This window comes from Archocentrus centrarchus, chromosome 2 (assembly GCF_007364275.1).
Source record: "Archocentrus centrarchus isolate MPI-CPG fArcCen1 chromosome 2, fArcCen1, whole genome shotgun sequence".
NCBI classification, from domain to species: Eukaryota; Metazoa; Chordata; class Actinopteri; order Cichliformes; family Cichlidae; genus Archocentrus; species Archocentrus centrarchus.
Genome location: NC_044347.1, coordinates 24,061,825 through 24,087,675, shown reverse-complemented (window position 1 = coordinate 24,087,675; position 25,851 = coordinate 24,061,825).

Genomic DNA, 25,851 nt, shown 5'->3' with positions numbered 1-25,851 from the left:
CGAGCATTTTTACATTCAACACGGCCTTTCTTCTGTGTTTTGTCAGCCTGTGTTTTACTCTGCTTGCATAATCTTGCATCCATAAAGAAACAGAATAGTAATGTGTTCCTTAGATACAATTTAGTATTTTATTAGTGTGTTACTTTGAACTATTAGTGTGTGTAAGTGTCTGTGCACTGCTCCCTTATAATTTAGGCATAGAGTGTGCTAATTGTGGCTGCTAGCGTTAGCTGCTAATTTAGCATTTCACCCTCTTGTTTTATGTTCTCTTTTCTGGCTCAAAGAAACAAAGAAAACATGTATGCAGTTTAAATGTTAATGTTGAGACTTCAAAGTGCTCAACAAAAAAACAATATGATGCCCTGGTAGCGAAGGTATCTTTTGTATGAAACTAGAAATTTATTGGCATGAAGCTAGTCTTCAAAGACTGACTTGAAAAAAAGAAAAAAAGGAAAACTTTGAAAACACATCCAATTTCAATTGTAAAACGGGACAAACAGAAGAAGAAGGCCTTTATTTGTCATTATATGGAACGCACAATGAGACTGTACATTCTCATGCTAGATAGCTATACTGATATGGAGTGGGTGATGTGTTAGGAATGAAAGGATGCCACATCGTTTGATGGAAATGAGTATCAACCTACAGAGGCTGAATTCAAAGACACCCCACAAATGACTGAAAAAAATGATAGTGATAATGATGATAATGATAGGCTAGTACATCTTGCCCAAATTTCACTGCAGCAACTCAAAATTGTACTCAGTGGTTTGTATGGCTCTTATGTGTTTGTATGCATGCTCCTAATGAGATGCCAGATGGTGTCCTGGAGGATCTCCTCCTAGATCCGGACCAGAGCATCACTGAGCTCCTGGACAGTCTGAGGTGCAACTTGGCGGCATCGGCTGGACTGAAACATAATGTCACAGAGGTGTTCTATTGGATTTAGGTCAGGTGAGCGTGGGGGCCAGTCAGTGGAATCAAGCTGGTCGTGTTGAATGATGTTACAGGCAGCATAACGTTCTCCACGGCTTCTCCAGACCCTTTCATGTCTGTCACATGTGCTCAGGATAAACCTGCTCTCATCTGTACATGGCACCAGTGGTGGACCTGCCAATTCTGGTATTCCATGGAAAATGTCAGTCAGGCTCCACGGTGCCAGGCTGTGAGCACAGGGCCCACTAGAGGCAGTCGGGCCCTCAGGCCACCCTCGTGAAGTCTGTTTCTGATTGTTTGGTCAGAGACATTCACACCAGTGGGATGCTGGAGGTCATTGTGTACAACACATGAGGTCTAAGTTGTTCCTGGTGACACTTCCACCCCTGACTCTGTTATAACTCTCAGCAATCAGAATATGCTTTTTTTGTTTTGATTTAAATGTTCTTCCAAGTCTTGGAAATCAGGAAACAAAGAAAATGATCATTGTACCTGACACTGATCAAAAACAATTTTTCCAGAATATTTAGTTTTGCCTGTTATGGTATGGTTAAGGTTAGGGCCATCACCTATGACTGTAGACCCAATAATATTAATCCTCTGAGACCTCAGATGGTTAATATAATTGCATTGATTAAAAAGAGACCCCACAAAAGCCCATGTAAGCTGTGCGCTCTTTAGTCGGAGGACGTGTAATTGAGGAAGGATCACATTACTGTGAGAGCCTTCCTTGGCACCCAAATCCAAACCTTGAAGAAACTGAATTGAGAGTGAAAATGAAAAGTCTTTTAATAAGCAGTCCTAGTAAATTCTGTCATTGATTGCAAGAGTATTTCTCCTCCCATCCGGTTTAATATTTTATCATCAAGGCACACTGGTGGTACTTCAGCTGAGCCTGCTGAAAAACAAGACAATGAGTACTGTCCAAATTGTAAGCTCCTTAAACATGGCAGTCAGTGTTAACAATGCCAGCTTTTTTTTTTTTTGCCTTTAAAATGGATACAACAGTGAGTACATTCTTAACATTTCAACTAACAATGCACATCACCAAATATTTTTTAATGAGGGCTTTGTTGGCTCAGGAGTAGCCAGACAATTAGAGTCAAGGCAGCTGAGAATCAGCGGTCTAATTGGCTGCCGTGTATTTTCATGTGGCATTGTAGATCACACAAAACCTGAAAATCTATAGATCCAAACACTGCCCCTTTCTTTCTTACATAGTTGTCAGAAGGCTGTGAAATCATTTTTTATGCTCTAAGCAAAGGATTGAACATTCACAAAAAGGTTTTGTTCTAGTGCTGATTCTGTTTATGGAACAAGGCGATCACAAACATGCAACTGAAATGCCCCAATATAGAGACGTCTTTAGAAAAGGGTGTACACAATTTCACTACAGTCACATTGGGGAAAATGGTGGTTGGAGACCACGACACAGCCAGAATTACTGCCACTGCGTGCAATGAACTTGCAGTCTCACTGCCTTTGAAATGGTTGCTTTGAAGATGGGGACCACTGGTAGTCAGTTGCTGCCTTCAAAGAGGTGACAATGAAACAGCAATAATAAGATTTCAGTCTGCTATCAGTTTGCAGTTGAATGGGGTTAAGTTGGCAATTACATGCAATGTTTGTGATGATACAGCGATTAACTGTCATTAATCAGTGAACATCACAAATCTGTTTCCATCTGTTGTAAACAGAGATTCACATTAACTACTTCCATTCAGAGTCCAGTCAGAAGCTCAAAGATTTTAAACAGAAACTCAAAAATTCCTCCACAAATAGTCTCTTGTTGCAAAAAGCCACATTGTAGACATTTTGCACTCTTTGGCACAGACTCAGACTGACTGTAGTCACTCTCAGACAGTTTGCCAACACGGTGCAGTCAGTCTGAGTCAGACAGTGATTGCTTGCAGACAGGTTGCATCACACCAATGACCTGTACATTTGCCTTGCAAACTACAGGTGGTGGGCCTACAGGAGGGCAGGCTGGGTGCAGCCTGATGAGGAGACACGGGCCTGATGTTCCACAATTCAGGCTCAAAAAAGAGTCCCTCCACCTAAATAACTTCTAAACCTTGCATGGCCTGAAAGAAAAACGAAGCTCAGTCTTTTCAACAAATAAATTAGATTTTATGTTAAATCACTCAGTTATTTGTCACAGTGGCAGATGAACAACGTGAGCCCCAGAACTGAGCCATGTGGGGCATCAAAGGACACAAGGGAGGAATTAGATTTTAGAATTTTTTAAAATCTGAGATGGGATTTGGCTGGAAATGCCCACCAAGTCATCGAGCCTCTTAACCAGGATTTGATTGTCTACTGTGTCAAATGTTGGACTTTAAGGTCCATCCCTGAAAAAATACAGGATATCAGTTTGTTCATCAGCTCATGCAAACTGTAAGCAATACACAAAATGAAGGTGTAATGTGTGCCCTCGAATTTCACTCTCATGTGGAGCAACTGATACATTATCGAGACGCTGCAATATTAATTATCACAATGCATCGCTGTCACCCAGGCTTAAATGCTGAGGCCGCTGGGACAGAGGTTTACATTCTGTTTTTCACTTGAATTCTGCTGGCTTAAAAAAATAAATAAGCCAAACTGGGATTAACACAGTGATTAAGCATTAAAGTAAAGGTCAGCACTGGAAGCTGCAAAAACATCTTCCACTCATATGCATAACTAGCATCATCCATCCTGAAAAGAATAAAACAAAAACCAAACATTTTCAGCTGTGGGAAGATAATCACAAGCAATTATTCCAAGACTCCTCTGATAAATATCATGGAACTAAAATAATGTTATGAAATTTTCTTAATTTTCACTATAAATCCCTGGACTGTTGCTCCCATTTTCTGGTGTCATCAAATAGCAGTATTTTCCTCATTCACATGCACATACAGATTAAAAAGGAGGAGAAAAAAAATTGACTATGATAAAGCAGGCAGCAATCTATTATTCAGCACACACAGTCTATGAATTATTTCATTTAGAATCAGCTATGGCATTTTGTTTTGAAGCAAAACTACACATGCCCAGTGTGGGAGGGAGTGCTCAGATCTTTTATTCAAGTGAAAAGCAATACCACGATTTAAAAATAGTCCTTTAAAAGTAAGTCATAAATTCCAAACTTGACTTAAATAAAAAGTAAGTATCGGTGTTGGCCTAGTATTTTGTAAAGTAAAAGTATTCATTACACACTAAAATGGAAGGTTGCCAATGCTCTTTTTGTGTATATCACTTTATTGTGCACCATTAATCCCTTAACAGTCACACTAAAAAATACTTAGGCAGCAGACCGTCAAGTCAACCTGGTGGGTGACTTGCATAGTTGAGGTAGTTTGAGGCACAAACCAGCAAGTAGACATTAGTATAAATTTGTTTCACAAGCATTTTTTTCAACGAAATGTGAATCATGTTCATATTCCAGAGAGTACAATATGTCAGTCTTCTTCTTTTTTCCTCTTTTGGCATCACCACAGCTGATCATCTGCCTCCATCTCACCCTATCACTAGCACCAACCCTCTGCATGTCCTCCTTCACTACATCCATGAATCTTCTCTGTGGTCTTCCTCTTTTTCCTCTTGCCTGTCCAAACCAGCTCAGTCCGTTATGTGCTGGTAAGCTTGTAAAGTGGCAGGTGTTGTAACAGTTTAGTTAATTAATGTTCCAGTATGTGCAGGTTCTCTGAAAATCTAACTTTAACATTTTAAATGGGTTGTGAATAATTTGCTCCGTTGTTTTTTTTTTTTTGTATCTCAGACTAATGTTTGCACATGTGCCTATTTAATGTGCTTTTCATTGTAATGCCTGCTTTGATGAAGTAGTTCCCCAACTCCAAGATAAGCTTCTCATATGGGAGACAATAAGTAACCTTAACCTTAATTAAGCATTCTACACTGTGCTTCTGGAACCATCTTCATTGTGTGCCCACTTGCAGTGAGAGCAGCCTCAGTTCTAATTTGTCTCTATTAATGGACAAATGCAGTAATTACAGACAGATAAATATGTAAACAATATTTGTTTTGAGATTACTGCGTATTTCCCAGCTTCATATAAATCGACAACTCTTGATTGCAAACTTTTTTGCAAACCATAGATCACATTACCAAATGCTTCTGTGAATAGTAAAATGCTTGTATTTTCAAGTCTAATTAGTATTTAATAGCACATCCATTCTTGTTTCTTTGGATGGACTCCAGATTTTCTGACTGCGGGTTGGCCTTTGCTAATGCCATTAACCTTTGGCTTCACTTTATCCGACCTACACTGTGAAGGTTTGTATTACTCATCTTCAGATATCTATCAGTGACTTGTCTGTTCATAATTTTATATTATCTTAGTCTCCAAACTAATGTGGTTATATTGTTTGACAAATCTGGGTATAAATTCAGTATAAAATATAAGAAACTGAGGAGTTTTCTAAAAACTTATCAAACCTCTTGTTGCTTAGGAAAAAAAATTGTATTCTCAGACTGGTTAGTGAGTTGTTGCATGAGGTTGCTGACCTCTAAATTGCGGTCGTCTGTAGTTTGCATCAAAGATGCCAACTTGTCTGCAAAGGCTTACTAACTAATAACCACTGACTGTAAAACTTCACAGCCACCTAAGAAAAAGTTGGCGAGTGTTTGCAGACAAGTTGGTGTGTTCCTTGCAAACTACAGGCAACCACTGCAATCTCTAAGCGACCAAAGCAATCTCAAGAAGGTTTTTGATGCAGGACCGTACACCTCTTTGTGAACAGAGATCATCCCATGACAGCAAGCAACTTCCTGTAACCACTCCCAAACAACCAGCAGTTCCCAGTGGGTCACTAACCAGTCTTTAGACCTACGCAACTGGAGCTTAGCAATCAATTTCACAACAGCTCCCAACAACCTCCAGCAACCACTCACAACCGGGTAGGAAATGCTCACTTTTCTCTACTTATTGGTGGTTGCCAGGCAGTAGGTCCATGTGACTAAGACCTCATTAGACCCCCACAAATAAATAATTGACATTCTGACAGCAAAGGACTGTTTAAGAAAGGGAATCATATCAAAACGTTATCATCAGCTTAAATCCTGTTCACTACAGAGTTAATTTTATAAGCTACATGCTTCTGCGAGAGCTCATACTCATACGCTGAATACACACATAAGATTAGTACTACAATTGGTTAATAAGAACTTATTATATACCAGACATATCTATAAAATGTAAAGAGGGTGAAGGAACACTGTTTTCACTGTGTTTCTAAGTGTTGAAAGTCTAACAAAGTTTTGGGAATAACTCCATGTGATATGACAATATTAGGCTAAAAGAAATCCCACTTGACCCAAAGCTATTTAGGCTTGGTTTGTCTCCAGGAGAGCACAATTATAATAAACAGGAGTAAAGGAGCTGTTTTGTTTTTATCCAATTTTGCTTCAATAATGTAAATCTCTCTTGGGTGGTATCAAATAATGATAAATCTCTGAACACAATGCAAAAAATAAAATTATGGGTGGCAGAATATGCTACATTCACTCAGGACCATTGAAATAAAAATCTTTTCCAATTGCAGTGATTTACATATGCCAGCTGTCGGAGCACACCTCTCTACTCTAATGTGTGCATGCACGGAAAGGCTGAGGCAGGAGCAAAAATTTGCCATCCCCAATTTAAAACACATTTTGAAACCCAGCATGCAAGATGGTACAGCAGTGTTTTGTTAAAGCATGCTTATCCATATAGTATATAGACAGATACAGATTTGGAGCAACAAATAGTGCCATCCAGACAATGCCAGGGAAAGTCCTGTTTCTTTCAGCAAGACAACAGCAAGCTCCATATGATCCACAGATTAAAAAAGCATGACCCCATAAAAAAAAAAAAAATCCTATACCAAGCAAGGAGAGGAACACTTTTTGCTTTGAGAACTGCAGCAGCTCCCAAACAGTTATAGAGTTTCAGTAGAAGAAAAGGCAGTGCACATTATTCCTTTCTTAGTTTTATCATTCAGGAAATTGTCACTGCAATATTAATTAGAATTAAGGAATCAAATCAGTAATGTACAACTCATTTTACTCTCTGTCAGTTCCAGGGTTTTATGTTTCAGGACTTAATAAGAATTATCCGGGCCGTAGCAGGTCTTAAAACGAGGTAAATCCAACCTCAGATCAACAGCAACACACCATTTATAGCACATTATTATTGATTTAACAACAACAACTAGGCCAAAATGCAGAATCAGTGAAATACTAGGTACACCCTCACTGCTTCAATAGGAAATATATGGGCAAGCAGCAACCAGGTGCTGATATTCAAATGCACATGATTAATCGATCAGTTGATTGATTAATTCACCAGGAAGTGTGACCATCGCTATTAAAGTAGAGGTTTTGATAGTTTGTTGGTCTGAAGCATTCAGGTGCGTGTTAACATAAGGAAGGAAAAACATGTTAGAGAAGCAGTTTTTACTGCCCATCAATCTTGGAAGGGTCATAAGTCCATTTCCAAAAAAATTGAAGTCCATCATTGTACGGTTAGAAAGATTATTCACAAGTGGAAAGATTCAAGACAGTTGCCAATCTTCCCAGGAGTTTATGTCCCTGCAAGTTCACCCCGAGGTCAGACGATGCAACGCTCAGAGAAACATCTCTACTCAAGCTTGACTCTACACACATCATTTAGAGTGTTTTTTTGTTAACATTCATGACGGTACAATTAGAAAAAGGTATTGCATGTTTGAAAGGGTTGCCAGGAGAAAGCCTCCTCTCTATAGAAAGAACATTGCAGCACAGCTTAGGTTTGCAAAACTGCATCTGAGCAAACCACAAGATTTAGACAGACCTCAGTGACTGGGTCAAAGTTCATCCACAGTGATGTGACAGACTGATGAAGTAGTAGAGAAAAAGATTGTTGCAAGTTATTGGTGCTGAGGATGGCTCAACAATCTACTGAATCATGGGGTGGACTCAGTTTTTAACAAACTGCTTCTTCATTTCAGCTTAATATTTTTAATATATGTCCTGTGTTGTTGTTCACATCAGGTTTATTTACCGAATTTTAAGACCTCCTAAGTATTAGATAATATTTTATTATGTCCTGATATGAATTGTATTTTCTTGTTACCATGACTGTCCATCTTGGGCTGCATACTGCTAGCAAATCAAGGACACCTATCAGCACAGCTCACTGGGCTTAACTTTTAAGAAGTGTTTTACCCTGGAATTAAAAACAGATTTTTTAATTTTTTTTTACTGTGCAAAAAACAGAAAAAAGAAGGCAAGGAAACTGCAAACATGATGAAAATACAGTTCAAAGTCCAAAATTTATGCCCTCCTACTTTGACATTTCCACTTCTTCCAATGTCATCCAGTGGGCAGATTGGACCCTTTAGGGAACCGGTTCTTGCCCACAGACCACATGTTTGACACCTCTGGTTTAAATCATTTGCAACTCAATCCACTCGTGTTTTAATGTACAATCAACCTAATTGGAAAAATTTTTGCACTATACAGTTGAAATAAAGTATCCCATTGTTATCTTTGTTATTAACCTACACATGCACAAATGTATACTGTAGGTACGCTTATACTTATCCAGTTGTTACTCATACCACAATGCATGCATTCAGGTGAACTAATGAAACTCTTGCTCATTATGCAGTGACATGATCTAGAGCAAAGAAAGGCTCTGCAGATTTAAACACATTCAAACAGAGTCACAATGAAAAGCTGTAAATGTGCTGCGAGGCTGTGTGTGCGAGATAGTGTCACGCAGACATTCTCGGTCCATCTGTGGTAACTAATTATGTCAGCATCAGCAGCTAATTAGAAAGGGAAAAATGTGGAAATGCCAGATGTTGAATGCCCAGATCAATCAGCCTGGAATATAAAAGTTGCTGCTGCAAGTTAGTTTCAGTACCGGGTTGGTTTATGCTCTCTTGCCCCCACGAGCTCATGCGGATGTGAGCGGGAGCCACATTTCTCTTCTTTTTTTCCACTTTGGATCAATTGTGCTGAAAAGAGCGACAAGTAAGATTGCTTTTTTTTCTGACTTGCTACCATTATCCGAATGGAATGAGCACTGAAAGTTTCTCCCATTAATCATTACAGCAACCAAGTCCCTCTCACTTTTTTTTTTTTTCCCTGTACATGAGTCGTGTGACCCACACAAACACGCGCACACATCTAAAGGTACAACGCAACCAGAGGAAATGCTACCCGAAAATAATATGAGATCATATTGCACTCAGACCCCCAGACAGGCTCAGGGACAAATAAATACACACATACTGTACAGCATAAAAGCTCCCGACACTGGCATTGAATTCCCGGCCTGATCTCAGCAGGGTCGGCGCGGTTGAAAAGCTAATCCAGAGGCGTGTAGGTGGTGCAGAGAAAATAAATAAATAAAGGGGGATGGTGCAGAGCAACACAAGCCAGTCATTAAATAGAGATACAAAAACAAAGTGGAGCAATTTGTTGGAGATGTGAAGCTGTCCAAATTATAGACGTTCAATTAAAATGGTCAATAAAGCGGTTATTGCAGCAATACGTCAGCTAAGTGCATTTAAGATTTTTTTGGCTTTCACTGTATGAAGGCTTAATGAGGTACGCCTTCAAATGAGGGTGTACAGCCTCAGATGACAAAATGAGTCTGAATACGTGCAGATTTCAGTCATTTTGGTAAAGCAACACAATTTTTTATTTGGTTCCATGCAGTAATGTCCACACAGCAACACTTATATACACAGAGAGAGAGAGAGAGACAGGGTTAGGTATATACTACATGTACATACAATGTATTCATGTGTTTACATAGGTGTATGACTATATATGTGTCTATATAACACATACAACATTGTGCAAAGATTTTGAGCCACCCCCCTCTGTGTGTGTGTGTGTGTGTGTGTGTGTGTGTGTGTGTGTGTGTGTGTGTGTGTGTGTGTGTGTGTGTGTGTGTGTGTTAACCCACTCAACACTGAAATATGAATCATTAAAAAGGGCTCTAAACTCAAGGGATGAACCAGTGTTGCACATAACAGACTGTTTAGCAAAGGACTTTTTGAAATTTTAAATTGTTATTAGCAGCCAGCTGCAAAAATACATCATTTGTTCCTATTTCTTTATTCGAATGTATGGAAAATTGCAAAGACCAACAAGCTGATTCCCACAGCTGAAGATTTTTTGTCCCCCAATAACACTCCTAGATTGAAATGCAGAATTTCAGTGAGTGCTCTATAAAGGGTTAAAAACTTTGAGGAAACTGGACAAATGCAGGACAAAAGAAGACTAAAGGCCAAACAACTCTCTGCAGCAGAAGAACAGTACCTGAAAGTCATGGTCATTAAGCAAAAAAGACCCTGACACTGAACCTGAGAGATGCATCTGGCCCTTCAGCTGGTCGATCTACTGTTCGCCTGATCAGAAGTGCTCTTGAAGACAGCCATTCTTAAAGGAAGGGAAATATACAAGAAGTGGACTGGTTCAAATCATTGTAAATCTGTATGGAGGAGGTCAGGAGAGAGTTACAACAGAGGTACAACTACAAGCATCTGTAAAACATGACGGAGGCTCTGTCACAGTCTGATTCTGTTATGATGTCGTCTCTCTGTGGTTCATTTCCATCTTTTTTTCCATTTATCTACCAAAATATTAAGAAATAAGAGATAACTCAGGACTTTTGCTCATGCATATATAGACTATAGTTTGCAGCAGTAGTAGTCAGTTTAACATGGCCTGCTGTAAGACTCACTCAGCTGATGATCCATGCTGATTAAAACAAACACCTCTAATTATCTGGAATTGATATTTGAACTTGGATAACTCTGCAACATGATGACAAACAGGCAGGAGAAAGAAAAAAAAAAGCTTTAGTGTACAAAGTAAATGTTTGCAGGCAGCTTTGGCATTCAGCATGACAACAGGCAAAAACACAATGCCAAATCATTATGCAAACTTAAAACAAAGCAGTTCCATTAATAGCTCATGTCAGATACTTTCTATTTCAAAACCAACTTCCAGACCCCACGCAAAGGTGTCTAGGGACAAAATTGGACACATCCCCTCCTAGGTGTTGAGCAAACCACTGATGCTAACATTTTGTGAAGCTCGACTGACACGAGCACGTACACACATATACAAGCACACTCCCTGTGGGATGGCAGGCTGGAAGGGCTTATCCAATCTGTCAGTGTGCTGCCAGCATGCTCCGCTCTCCCTCTGCTTCATGACCTGCACGCAAAGAGGCATTTACCCAATAATCTTATTGTAAGGCTTTGCTATGTCTGAGTCATATACTAAATGTAGTTCAAAGGTTTAATTGTGCCTATTTTTGATTGATTTAATGAGTGTCTTTCTGTAGTAAATAGTGAAATAAATGGCATTTTGTGGTAGGTAAAAGATGTGAATGACAGGCCACTGACCTGAAACCACTGTAAGGTTTAAATATATATCTATATTTATTTTTTTCTGCAAAGAAATGTAACAGTTGATGCACTGAATTAAGATCTATTAATTAATATAAAAGGACAAAGGTTTGCAGATTCAGTCTTAACCACAGTGAGCATTTATGCAGACGTCTTTTGCTGAGTCATCAAGCAGCAACTTATGGTGGTGAAAAATTTGGCCAAAGTGGCTGTATTAAAATGATACACAAAAAGTATTTTGTTTTTAGTCTCACCTGTTTGGAATTTGTTATCTATGAATTTGAGGAGTGTATATACAGTCTGTGGCTGGCAAATAACAGGCTGGTACTAGCCAGAGCTAGCCTTCTACTTTCTCTATACTTTAACATTAACTTGAGTTTTTATGAGTTCACTTCATATGAGCAGGGTGTGTTTTGGTGGGATGTAAGAATGAGGGATTTCTCCCCCTTTGATCCACACGCCCCTGCCGCTGCTAAATTATTTTAGTCCCCAGTGATCCCTGCCTCTGAAATTATTAAATTTTTGTTATGCTCTGGGGCTGCTGTCTATGACATCCTGCAATTAGAAACTCTTGCTATGCAAGCCGTCTCTAAAGAAATTACGTGCACAGTTTGCTGGCTTTGAAGCTGATGGTGCAGCTGTTGTGATGTGCTGATAGTGGAAAAAGTCCACCCTAACTTGCTTGTCATTCAGTTCATCATTCATACATGATGCAAACTTGTGAAGCTGCGCAACACGTTACAGAGCCGGGTCATTTTCACATATTTATTAACTCTCTAACTCTGAGCGTCTGCTGCTGATGTCAGTAAGTGGCACATCTGGCCAAATAGCTGGAAGTGGGAGGGAGAAATAAAGAGTTAAGGTCAGTGGACATTAACATGCCAGTAATATATACAGTATTTATTTGATATTTGATGTTGATATTGCTTTTTTTTCCTGAATTTCCAGGGATACCCTTTTTGTATATTGTTTCTATTGACGGTTAACCTTCAGTGTGTCATATATAGCACACACAGTTTAATGTACTACATTACTTAGTGATACGGTGTGCTTTCAAAATGGACTTCCCTCTTCTATTGCCTGCTGGAAATGGGATGTCTCCATAATTATGAGGCTGCAGAATAACCTGCTGGTTAATCGGGTTTTCTCCTGAACCATCATGCCTTGAATAAATTGCCCATGAGGCCACACCTGTCGAGAATACTTAACCCCGTCTAGTCCTGGGCACCATTTGCTTCGAAAGCTTTAAAGAGAAGAGAATCCTGAACACTCCTTCAAATATTTGTCCCTGTTATTTGTTTTTTTTTGGGTTATTTGTAGTAAAAGCCTGACTCCCTGGATTCTCATTTCACACCGATTTAACATAATTCCACAGTGAAACACTCAAATATAGCTTGTCATCTGCTTGCATTATGTGGTGGTCTGCTTTATCAGGTTTTGATTTTTTTTTTTTTTCTATTTTCTATTATAATACTTGGGCACCTACTCAAAAAAAATGTTACTCACCTATGCACTTCTACATCTGTAATGTATGGAAAGGTGCATTAAACAAACAAATCAATATGGCTTATGTAGAAATGCAGATATTAATATTTGCAGCACGGTGGTGCAGTGGTTAACGCTGTTACCTCACAACAAGAAGGTCCTGGGTTTGAATCGGCCATCTTATTTTGACAGTATGTAATTTGCTTTAGAGTGGAATGTGGAAATTGTGTAAAACTAAGAGTAAGATCATTTTTTTTGCTGTAGTCAGAACTATTAGCTTGACAATAGTTGGGGTGGCTGTGGCTCAGGAGGTAGAGCGGGTCACCTATCAGGCTGGCCGTTTGATTCCTGGCTGCTCCGGTCTGCGTGCCAAAGTATCCTTGGGTAAGATACTGAATCCCAAGTCGCTCTCCTACGCAACCTTCAGAATGTCAATGGTAGCTAGTAAGCGCTTAGCTACAGAAGGAAGTGCATGTATGAATGGGTGAATGCAAACGTGTTGTATAAAGCACTCAGAGTAGAAAAGCAGTATATAAGAACTTCTCCATTTACCATTTACAAAACATACTTAACATTCGCTTTCTAAGTGCAATGGATGAACATTTTATATATGACAATGTGTGACGAATGTGATGAATATTTTTTCCTGAAATTTGCTAGCTGTAAGCTTATTAGTGCTTTTGTTGTGCTTTGTAACGACTACTGCTCAGTCCTTTGAATTCATCTAACCGCCAATGATACCTGATTTTACCCTGCACTTGTTTTATCTCACCTACATTTGTGTTGTGTGAGTTTTTTTTTTTAACTAATTTTCCTTCCCTTTGCTTCCTGAGAGCTAAATTTATGTTCCTGATCAAAACTATTCAAAACATGTTCAAGTTCTAATCGGAGGGTTTCCAATGAGCGACAGTCTTCATGAAATTTTTGTTTAATTTAGCCAGTTTTCTAAATTAAGCCTGAAACTCTATTTCAAAGACTTAGAATATAACAGAAAGCAGCGAGGGGCCACAACTCCAAATATTAAACATGCATCAGCTCCATGGTCTTCACTACTATGATAAAGAAACAGAATATAGACACAGTGATAAGTGTTCTTATTATTAATTGTTGGGCAAGACGAACATGTTGTTGCATGCCTCAGCTTTCATCAGTGTAGTCGAACCATATGAATAAAACTGGACACAATGGTGCTAAGTAATTTTTTTTATTTGGCAATTTTAACAGATTATTAGAAATAACTGCATAATCATACTTCATTCAAATAATTTAGGCTGTCAGTTTGTTTTCTTTTGTAAGAAAAATTTGTATCAATCATCACCCCTTTTTAGGACAGTTTGTGATCCATTTGTACTTTGAAACATAAAGGGAAGCACATCAACTGAGCCAAAATAAATACCAACTGGGGTTTTTCATTTTTATTCCTTTTGTTACTTTTATGTTCAAGAATTCAGATTTCAAATCAGTCCCTGTACTGGAAAGAAGGCTTTTTTTCTTAAATGAAAAATAAAACAGGAAAAAAAGGATGAATCAAACATTCCTCAATATAACATGCATCTACAGTAAGTGGTAAACTTATATAATGCTTTTCTAATCAATTTGAGCACTCAAAGTGCTTTCTTACTACAAGCCTCATTCACACACTGATTGAAGTGCATTTTTCTATGCCCAAGTGGTTTTAAAACAGCACTCACACACTCACACTCCGATGAATCCATTAGGGGCCTCTCAGTGTTCCATATCTTGTCCAAGGATACTTTGACATGCAGACTAGAGGAGCCAGGGATCAAACCACTGACCTTCTGCCTCCTGAGCCACAATGACACCTCCAAGGTCCATCATCATGGATGGACCTCCTGCGTACCTGGCTATCCCTGATATAGTTACATATACAGTATTTTGTTGTTACTTCACCAAGGAGCTTATGGTTTTCGTGGCATTTGTGTGCCATTCATGCTCAAGACATTTTGAATGAATTCTGATAAAACTTTGTGTGAATGTAGAGTGGGGCCATGTCAACAGTCCATTAAAATTTGGCTAACATCACCCAAGGTCTTCAAGTCAAATGATTTATTGGTTGAAAATTGACTAAAAAGTCTTAAAACTTTGAAACTACGATTCTTACGAGTGTGTATTGCCATACAAAATAGACAGTACTGCATAAAAATATGTCACATTTGACATCTGACCTCTCCTTCAAGGTCAATTGATTGATTACAAGGTCAAAGTAATAATAATAATAGTCCTATATTGGCAAACATCTTTGTGAAGAGTAAAACGCATTTTACATTAACCTGATTACTAGAAATGTTTTGGTGTTTGTTTGTTTGTTTGTTTGTTTTTTTTGGATATCTAAATTATAGTTTTGTGAATACCCCAATAATTGTGAAGTAAAATTTTAATATTGTGACAGCCCTACTAAAGAAACTCTAAACTTTTCAAATTTTGTTATGAAACCGAACTGTTCCTGAACTTCAAAGACTCTCACCCTGCATGTCTCATACGTGACATGTGCATTGATTAATATTAATAATTGCTGCCTACTGCGGCTATTATTGCCAGATGAATGCAGGCATTTATTAATCCTGTCTGTTGCAGCGACACAAAGAAAAGTATTATTTTAAGTGGTGTCAATAAGCCGACCTTTGCTTCTTGTCTTGTGCATGCTCAATTTAGTCGCGCTTCAACAAAAAAAAAAAAAAAAAAACAGTCCTGCAGGGCCTGTGCTTATTACATGTGCTTATGTCTGAATACTGATGTACTTTGCCTTTTGAAATCATGCGATGATGAGTTTGATTAATACACATTGTGAAATAAAACTTGTTCTCTGTCTGCCAAACGTAAGCCTTTGCTCCCACGAGCTGCCTCCCATTAGCATATAATATAATTTCCCCTCCATGCTTCTTTTGATATGCCACTTAGTCTACCAAAAGACTTCTTGCTGCTTTCGTTTCAAAGGGAAACTCTGAAAGTTGAGTCAAAATTCATTTGCAGTCAAAATCCATTTGCAGTTTGGTGCCCAAGGAAGCAGCATACCAATGTAAACTCACCAAGTATCTTAATTTGTATGTAAATGTAAAGAGTAAAACCTTCCAAATTTCAATTTTCATAACTGTCCCTCTGCTACATAATTATAAGTTATCATAGAGCTATCATAATTTTTATTTATTTATTTATTTTGCTTGATACAACTTTCAAGGAACTCTACAAAGCAAAGCTGCGTTCATGGTTTTTAAGGCAAATCACTTTAAGCATCGTCATGAATGGCGCCTTCAAAGAGAAGCTGGTCTGTGATCCCAGCGAAACCTACATGATAATCTGCAGTCGCTTTCAGCTAATTATAATCCCTTTTGTTTTCATATCTGCTTTTATCAACTCCGATTACAAGAACTTCTGTGACGGCATGAGGCTCGGGGAGGTCTGACGATCCATTCTTTGAAAATAAACAAAACATTTAATACATTTTTTTTTTGTATCATTACATTAGTTACAAAGACAGGTCTCCATATGGAAGAACCACAAGAGCAGAAGGACATACCCCACGATTCATTCATAAGCTTGGAAATGGACGGGCGTTTTGTTTCTACTCTTACTGAATTAATATTTTATTTAATATATTTTAGATTTGGCCAAATACAGCCTGTCACTGAATCCTGCACCTTCAAATCTAAATGAAACAAAGCAAATATACATTGTACTGATAGATGTACCTTTTTGTTCCTGAATAAGGTACTGTACACATAACAAAGTCCTTCCAGAAGAAAGTCTCACAATTATAGAGTGAATCTGGGCTGTTATTTTGAAGGCCCTCTAAATGAATAAGAAGAGTGTTATAACTCTAATTTCAGTGTACAAACATATTTATAAAATTATTTCCAATTTAAAAAAAAAAAAAAAAAACTGTTGCAAAGGTTTGCTAGTACAGCACAGTGGTTAGCACTCTTGCCTCACAGCAAGAAGGGCCTGGGTTTGAGTCCTCCTTGGCCTGGGCATGTTCATCCTATGTCTCTGGGTTTCCTCCCACAGTCCAAAGACATGCAGTTAGTGGGGTTAGGTTAACTGGTGGTAGTAAATTGCCCATACGTGTGAATGTGAGTGTGGATGGTTGTCTGTCTCTCTGTGTGAGCCCTGCGACAGGCTGGTGACCTGCACAGGGTGTACCCTGCCTCTCACTCCATGATAGTTGGGATAAGCAGAAGCAGTGTGTGTGTGTGTGTGTGTGTGTGTGTGTGTCTGTGTGTGTGTGTGCATGTGTGCAGGTGTTCAGAGACCTGGAACTGCTACTTGCTATTTTACATTAGAGCTTATTTAATACAAGTTTAATTAATTACAGTAGCATGACCCTGGTGTATCAAATATTTCAGCTCCTTAAATTAATAAGTTACGCATTACTTTATTTGGTTGCAAAATGCACATTAAAATATCCTAGGCAAAGGCACTGAAAACATATAGGCTCTATTCATACAGTTAGTGTATCTAGGAAACAACCACCAGAGGTGAATGTGAATCAGAGCTGATATTTTAATTGTAGATGTGTCTGCTGTCAGCTTCAGTGAGGATTTTATGGATGCAGATATGCTAACAACATACTGCCTCAAGGTGAAAAGTTGCATATTGTCTATATGAATTTCCCTTTTTCCTGGGAAGCATGCAAAGAATCAGCATTTTAAAAACCCTCACAGGACTCCGAGAGTGATGTAATATGAGGTGACTGATGGTGTGCATGCAAGAGAAGAAAAAGGATTTTAAAAAGATGCTAAGCCTGTGCCTGCATGCAGTACTGTATGTGCTTTATGTGTGTGTGTGAGAGCGCTGAGACATATGCAGACACATACAGTACCCACTCGCTTCCTCTGTGCAGTCGTATATATTAAGAAGCAACCCAGACGGAGATCAAAAAGCAGGATCAGCAGAGTTGATCTCCATTTGACTGTTTCATATTCCGTTTCATCCTCCTCCCCCGACCACATTCCTCCCTGCTTCCCGCAGACCTGCTCCTTTGCGATGATCTGAAGACCGTGGCCATGGGAACTCCCCGGGTCTGCTTTGATCATGATTTTTGTTCGTTTTCATGAGCGCGATCAATGAAGACCGGACCAGAGCCGACGGGGAGGGAGAGCTCCCTGTGCGTCTTGATCAATAAGTTCATGTCATGGTTCCTGGGAGTCTGACTCCTTTCCAGTTTCATCATATCTGGAGGTGGCAGAATTACGCTACAATAAAGGAAACTTTTGATTTTCTGGAGGTGTCTGCATAAATCCTCATCCTCTCAGCTAGTGACAGTTTAAAGGTTTAAAAGAATGCGTGGGTAACAATTTACTGGCTGCTTAAAATAGCATCTTTTTTAAAAAATTTTTTTTAAATGTTATCAACGTCGCCACTACTCCATCTGAGTCACTTGACAAATGATTGAAAGGTAAATTGAAAGCATGGGAGAAAATTTCAAAGTGACAGAGCCTTTCATTGCTTGGCTTACAAGACTCATGTGACAGCTGAAGACAAATGCCAACTGCTTTTAATTTTTCAGAGAAGGAAACAAACCCATCAGCTGCTTTACTTTCTTTAGATGCACCAGCAGGAACCTTTAGAGAATATGACATGGACAGCTTTGATTTGATTAGCAGTATGTAAGAAACTACTGATGGTACGTATACAAGCGTAATTTGTTTCAAACTTGCTAAATGCGTGGCTGCTGGTTGAGCAGATGACCATATGCCAGGAAGCTGTGACGCAGTGTGTCTGATTATGTTTAAAAGGATGAGTAACTGATTCTTTTTTTTAAAGTCACTGCTGAGGATTGGACCAACTTCTCCATCAGAACAGCTAACCTAGGATTAAATGTGACAAAGTTTAAACAGTTACTGAAAATGGCAATATGAAAAAACATGGAGTCCGGACAATATTATGTGAGTAATAACAGACTGTTTAACAATGCCCCCTGGGCAGTGTGCAGTCAAAATATCCAATGACCACTGGAACAGTGACCAGTCTCTGTGCATACATTATGCATGGTAATTAAAGTCATAGATTCTGCACACACACTGTTTTTTGGTTGAGTTTTTTATTTTTTTTTTATTTTTTTTGGTTTTTACCCCCCTTTCTCTTAAATAGCAATCAGCAAGAATAAAGTTGTGTTTACAGGCGCTCATTAGCAGGGCCATTTTGTCAAGCAGTTCCAAGTTGTTGTTTCAAGTGAGCTTTTTGGTGTCTCTTGAAGTTGGAGGTCATGTCGGGTTGCTCTCTAATTGGGTGTCAAGAGGATTCTAAATATTTTCACACCCACACAGCAGACATATGCACACACACACACACACACACCTCAGCACACACACACACACTACCATACACACGGAACGAATACATCCTGGTTTAATTGGTCAAATAGGTTTCCCTGGCCAGTAGTGCATAATCATAACACCCCCTCCACACACACACACACACACACACACACACACACACACACACACACACACACACACACACACACACACACACACACACACACACACACACACACACACAAATTGTGGTGGTGTACAGTAGGAACCCCTAATAAGGATTTGTCAGACCTGTAGATCTGCAGACCACTGGAGGAAAGCGAGCCTTGCTGCTCCAGAGACAGGCCGCTGAAGCGCCTCAACTTTGACTCTTGCAGTCGCAGTTGTTTTCTAAGTACTTAAAGCCAATTAAAATTCACAGCAAAATGATCAGATGCACCGAGACATTCTTCAGCATGCTGTGACATTTGCGAGACAAGATTCTCAGTTGTTTCCTTAAACCCTGCAGATGTGTAATGGAACATTTATTATGAATATGTAGCAATGAAAAATGGGCACCAGGCCCAGGATTATTATTCAAAAAGAAAAATACCAACCTCAGACTCATTCAGTGATCTCCTTGATTTTTCACTAATTCTAGAAATCTTTATTTATTTTTTTGGTGTGGAATGTGAGAATACTCCAAAAAGGCTGAAGATAAACACTTTTCACAAACATCCACGCAATATGCAGTTCTTAAAATCATTCTGTATAAAGTTTAAGCTACAAAAATATCGAAAAAGGAAAAATAAATATTACTCCAAGATTTTGAACGCTGGACTTAGCAGTTGGACAAAAGAAGAGTTAAACCAAAAAAAATGTAAGTGTGGGAAGCAAGGAGAAAGCAGAGTACCAGTGCCCTCTACAGCCAGATTGTCTAGCTCAGTAGTTCGCAGTTTTCTGTTTTGAAATTTGTGTTGGGTGGATTATGTCTTTGTTGTAACAATGCATCTTGGCAATAAATCCTAGACTGTTAGAATGTCTGTTTTTCCACCTTAAATGGTGCCACATTTATAAGGAAAATGCATTTGTGTATTAAATAGCAGAGATGTAGGATATAATTCAGGCAGAGCTACAATCAAGGTCTTTGGAGCAAGGTCATTGCCAGAGAGCCAGTCACTGTTCCAGGATAAACAGTGGACTAGGGTGGACAGCCTATCCACCTTAAAAGACACATAGAACTGAATGTCATCAGCATAGAAATGATAAGAAATGTCAGAAAAAGATTGAATGATGCCAGCTAATGGAAGAATTTGGAAAGACAATAATGGACCTAGGACTGAACCTTGTGGAACCCCACAGGTAAGGAAGGCAGTGTTAGAGGAGAACTTGTTTGTCCTAACATAGAAAATCCTAACAGATAAATAGGAAGCTAACCAACTAATGCAGACACAACAATACCAGCCAGAACCTTAAGCCTATTAAGTAAAATTTTATGGTCAGAAATATCAAAGGCTGCACTGAAGCTGCCTTGTTCAAGTAGAATGAGTACAGAACAATTCCCTGCATCAGAAGCCATCACCAGATCATTACAAACCTTCAAAAGAGCAGTCTCAGTAGAGTGCTGCTTTTAAAAAACAAACTGGAAAGGATTATAAATGGAAATTTCAAAACAGTCCAAAAATTACCAGAAGAGCTGGCATCAACATTCAGTTTCTTTAGTAAAGGAGTTACCTCAGCATGTTTAAAGTGGGAGGGAACACAGCCTTGCCTCAGTGAACTGTTAAGAATAGACAGCAGTAATGGACCGATGCTGGTGAGTCTCAAATAAGATAGAAGGAGGTAATATGGCTAACGAGTATGATCAGGGTTTCATCTTGCCTACTGTAATTAACTCTTTACGTGTGATTAGAGAAAAAAAAAAATGAATCAGGGCACTGAGGACCGCCTTCATGAGGAGTGGAAAATTTAAGGAGATTTCAGATTGCAAGTCAATCCAGGTCTAAGCAGCAGTGGACAAACGGCCCCATTTTGTTGAGTCTGGGAATCCATGACAGATTTGATTGCCAATTATGAATGGAGACAAAAAAATGTTACAGTAACACTGATAACATATGTGGAATAAACACACGGACAGAGGCAGAGGGAAAGCCATTCATAAGCTCCGTCTTGGAAATCAATTTGGAAGCCAAGTGAATGATCACTAATAAAAAATTCTTACTTGACTTAACTTGTTGTAGAAGCCTTTGTACATAAATAATTGTTAGCTTCTATTTACTGAGGACTGTCTGACAAGCAGCCTGTTCTGCGCACCCAGCTGCATCGTAGCCTGTACAATAGGATGAATAGGATAATGAAATGGCTTGCCTAGATTATCTTTGCCCATGCCAGGTTATTTGTTCTTCATATTAAATTTTGGTGCAACTTATGGAGTATAGCTCAGATATAGATTACACTTTACAGTCATATTGTGAGTATTTTTTTTAAATTTCTAACAAATTCATTTTTGTTTAGCAAACTAGATCCCGTGTTTATTTTATTTAATTTCTTTGTAGCACTGACCACACAAGTCAGTGGTAAATGGACTAGTTCTTATATAGCACTTTTCTACTCTAGCTGAGCACTCAAAGCGCTTATACAACACATTTGCATTTACCCATTCACACAAGCACTTTCTTCTACAGCTAAGTGCTTTCTATCTAACATTCACACACATTCATACTCCGATGGTTGCATCAAAGAGCAACATGAGGCCCAAGGATACTTTGGCACGCAGACTGGAGCCGCCAGGAACCAAACCGCCAACCCTCCGATTAGTACATGATTTGCTCTACCACAGCCACTCCGTGTACATTGTTTATTTGAGTTTGTGAATATATGGTGCAGTACAGTGACTACTGAGAGTAGAGCTAGACCGATATGGGGTTTTTAAGACACATACGGATATTTAGTTATTTTTAACTATGATATTCCAATACATCACCTAATATTGTTTTGTTTTGTTTTGTTTTTTTTTAAGGGGGGGGTGTTTGTTTTTAACAGTCATGTCACGGCTGGTGGGGGTTTCTTCCATTCCTGCTTTACTTTTTAAATTTTCCATTTATCGGCAGTGACACTGATGCTGCTGATACCAACAGATCAACAAAATTGGCCAATAACATGCCCACTGAGTTGGGTTGCAATTGAAAGCACAAATTAATACACACTATAGTCCTACTGGCTGCACATTAAAACCAAATTATCAGCTCAACCAAAACAAATGATTTATTACTATGATATAACATACAGAGGCAAGATCCCCTGTACAGAACAAAGCTGACATCCACAACTACGGACATGAAATTGAAAAAGACACAGCATGGAAAGGAGCCAGCATGGAGGTGTGTTGCAAAGCAGTTTGTAGATGTGGCTAGCTAAAGAAGCTTAAAAAGCCTAACATTGGATTTGCCAATCACAAGAGTAGAAGGCCATCATCTGATTGGCACTGAGATCAGCTGATATGCTAGTACTGGAGGACTGGGTCATTTTGTCTCTGTGGGCTGCCTGAATGAAAGCCAAGCTGAAATTATTGGGAATTCAGTAATTTTCTCTGTCTGGTTCAGTACTTTGGTCAAGACAATTTACTTTGCGTGGCAGTAAAAGCGACACACAAACAAACTTCTCTCCTGTTAAATTACTCTTATATCAGGCACTCAAGGGACTGGCTGACTGCAGCACAATGAATAGATTGAGGGATTATTTCAAGATGAATAAAGACGAATAAGACTTAAAACTGTTGTGATGGTGGCTATTTCGAGTAGTTCTCACTATATCAAGAAACCTTTCAGCTGTGATAGGCCGACTGCACAAGACACCCTTTGCCAACCTCAGGCAGTTGTAACACCTTTAACAGCAAGTGCTGAAATCAAGACTGAGAGAAATCTAGTTAGCACTCCCTGGAAGAGGGCTCTCTCTCATTATGTGCTTTAAATCAGAGAAGTCACTGGATTAAAACTAAGCTTATTTCACATTTTAACATACAGACATATTTACAGTATGTCAGATGAAAAAGACTATAAATCGGTAACTAAACCATAACCTAAGTAATACTGTAGTATACACATTGGAACATTCATACCAAGAAATCTGCAATCAATTTGGGTCTTTCAGTGCATTTACAGTGTGTACAGTCAGCTGCAAATATGCCACAATGGATTGTTTCAGAGGTAAAAACAGAAAACGATTCCTGAATATTTCATATAAGTTTCTTATTAGCATGTATGAAACCTCAGTAAATTTTCTGCAGGGCTGAGTGGGCACAAATCTCATCAGCCGGCGACAGCGAGAAGAGGACTCAGTGGATTTAGAGGCAGCGTTTTCCCTGTTTTTTTGGGGTTTTTTTGGAAAACAGAAAAAAACAAAAAAATCCTCACTTTTGGTGTGAAAACAGCGCTGTGACGCACACAGCTCAAAAACAACACGTCCCTCCCGGTCCCATCTGTAACTAGCATCGGCGGCAGAGTAATTTGCGATGATGCACTCGGCAGTGAGCTTCTATTTTACATTTATCATGCTCCTAATGCAATCACACACACTGAGTTATTAGAGAGCGAAGCACGAGGATGAGACAGCCCATCAGATGAATATATAGCCAGAGATGAATCTGAGCTGCTCTCTGAATGAGAGAAACAAATCTACAAGTGCCCTCTGATTTCAGCTGACAGCTTCTTATGAGCACCAGGATTATGAGGTGATTTATATGAGAACATAAGAGGACAGCAGCAATGTTAGAATGATCTTATGGCAATTCATAATATCTTCTTCCTTGTCTGTGTCATTAATCTCCCCCCCATTCTAAATACTGTCACTTCCTTTTTACTACGTCTTTGCTACAAAAAACACACATACACTATGTCAGGTCTGTCAACAGGCAAATAAAGGGAGATAACACCACAAAACTTTTAGGTCACAGTGTTTTTTAAAAAAACAAACAAACCAGATGCTAAAGTTAGAATGAGGAGAACAAACATCTTTTGACCTGACGTTTCTTTCTCCAGCACGACAGCGCAACAGAGCTCGCACCATTATCAGAACTTATCCACTTCTCTGAAATTGCCTTCTGCCTGTAAAATTAATGATGGGCATTTGTACAGTGACAGGCGGCACCCAATACAACTGTAATCTCTCTCCAACTGTGTAGCGACGCAGCAGAGGACACGAGGAAAACAAATGGAGAGACAACAAGGCTTGTCATTAGTCTTGGCAAGGACTCAAGGACACAGGAGGGTTGGTTGCTTTACAACTGGATATTGAGAGAACAATCTCCCAAATGTATTTATTTTTTAATTATACTATTCATTGAGGAATGGCGTTTTGAAGGTGACTAAGTCGACCGCAGCAATAAAAGCAAAGTAAATTTTACTATGGCTCAAAAAAAATATAGCAGACAGGATGGGAACCTTTCTGCTGCCTCTGTGTTAGGACGCTGCTTAATGGCCACACAAGGTCAAGGTTTATGTAAAAACACAAGCATCTAAATTTGGCAAAAGTGAGGCTGCTGTTTTGTTTTTGATTGATGAGATTTAAAAGGTTAAAACTTAAAGTCATTAAAATGAAGCAGAACAAACTTCCATCCATTTCCTTCCGCTTATTCTTTTCAGAATACAATTCAAAAATACAAATGAATAACGACTTCATTTAAATAATATTCAGTGTGATAAGGCATCGTTATTATAGTTATGTTAAAAAAAGAAAGTTTGAGTTACCTTAATGCTATTTAACATCAAACAGTACATATAGCAGAGAGTGTAACCTCCAAACCTAAAGGATGGTTGAGGGTCACCTGATCAGCGTGATTTAAAAAAAATAAAGTTTTAAGCCTTAGAAGCAGAAAAGGGTTTCTACCTCCTACACCCAAACTGAGAGCTGACTCCACAGGAGCTATGAGAGAAGTAAGCCTGCACACTAAGACTGCTCTGCTGGGATAAAATGGTACTATGAGGTCTTTAAGATATGATGACTCTCGGTTACTGAGGGCTTTGTACGTGAGGAGAACGAGTTTAAATTCCATTCTCTCGTAAGCTGAACACAAAGAGTCGCTGAAACGGTGATTAAACCCACGGAGCGAACAATTAGCTTCGTCACAGCTTCGCACATCGCTGTAACGGATAGCTTGGCTATCTTTGGGCTTCCTGGCTTTGTCCAGCAACAAAGCAGGATTGTGCAGCTGTGGATCTGTTGGAGTCCCCCCCCCCCCCCCCCCCCCCCTCAAACAGCTGTCATATTTCCCCAGATTGAAAATTAGAACTGGAGACCTCTGGCAGTGAGCAGTGCATTCATCCATTCATGTGAAGGCTTTATGTTGATGTCTGTGAGCAAAGAGCCCACTGAGCTGTGCCAGACCACAATGACAAAAGTGAAATTATGGGCTGAAGTTGTGCGCCTCAGTTATGTGATTTTCACACCGACTGTGTTGAACCAGAAAGCACAAAAAAATTAAAAATGCCTATATACACTTTTGTTTGATGTGTGCAGGTTTTGAAATGAGCACGTTTAAAAAATAAGCAAGAAGCAAGTATTATGACAATAGTATCAGAACTCCAATATTAGATACAAAACATATTTTCAAAGAGCTCACATGGACACGGACAACAGAGAAGGGAAGTATTGCTTTTGCTTGATCTCCTTTCTCTTCTTTTCACCTTTGATAGCAGCCGCAGAAAACAAAGATACAATAAAAAGAAAAGGAAGGTGGGTGCAGCAGAGAAGGGGGGGGTTGCTTCCTGTTGCCTGGCAAC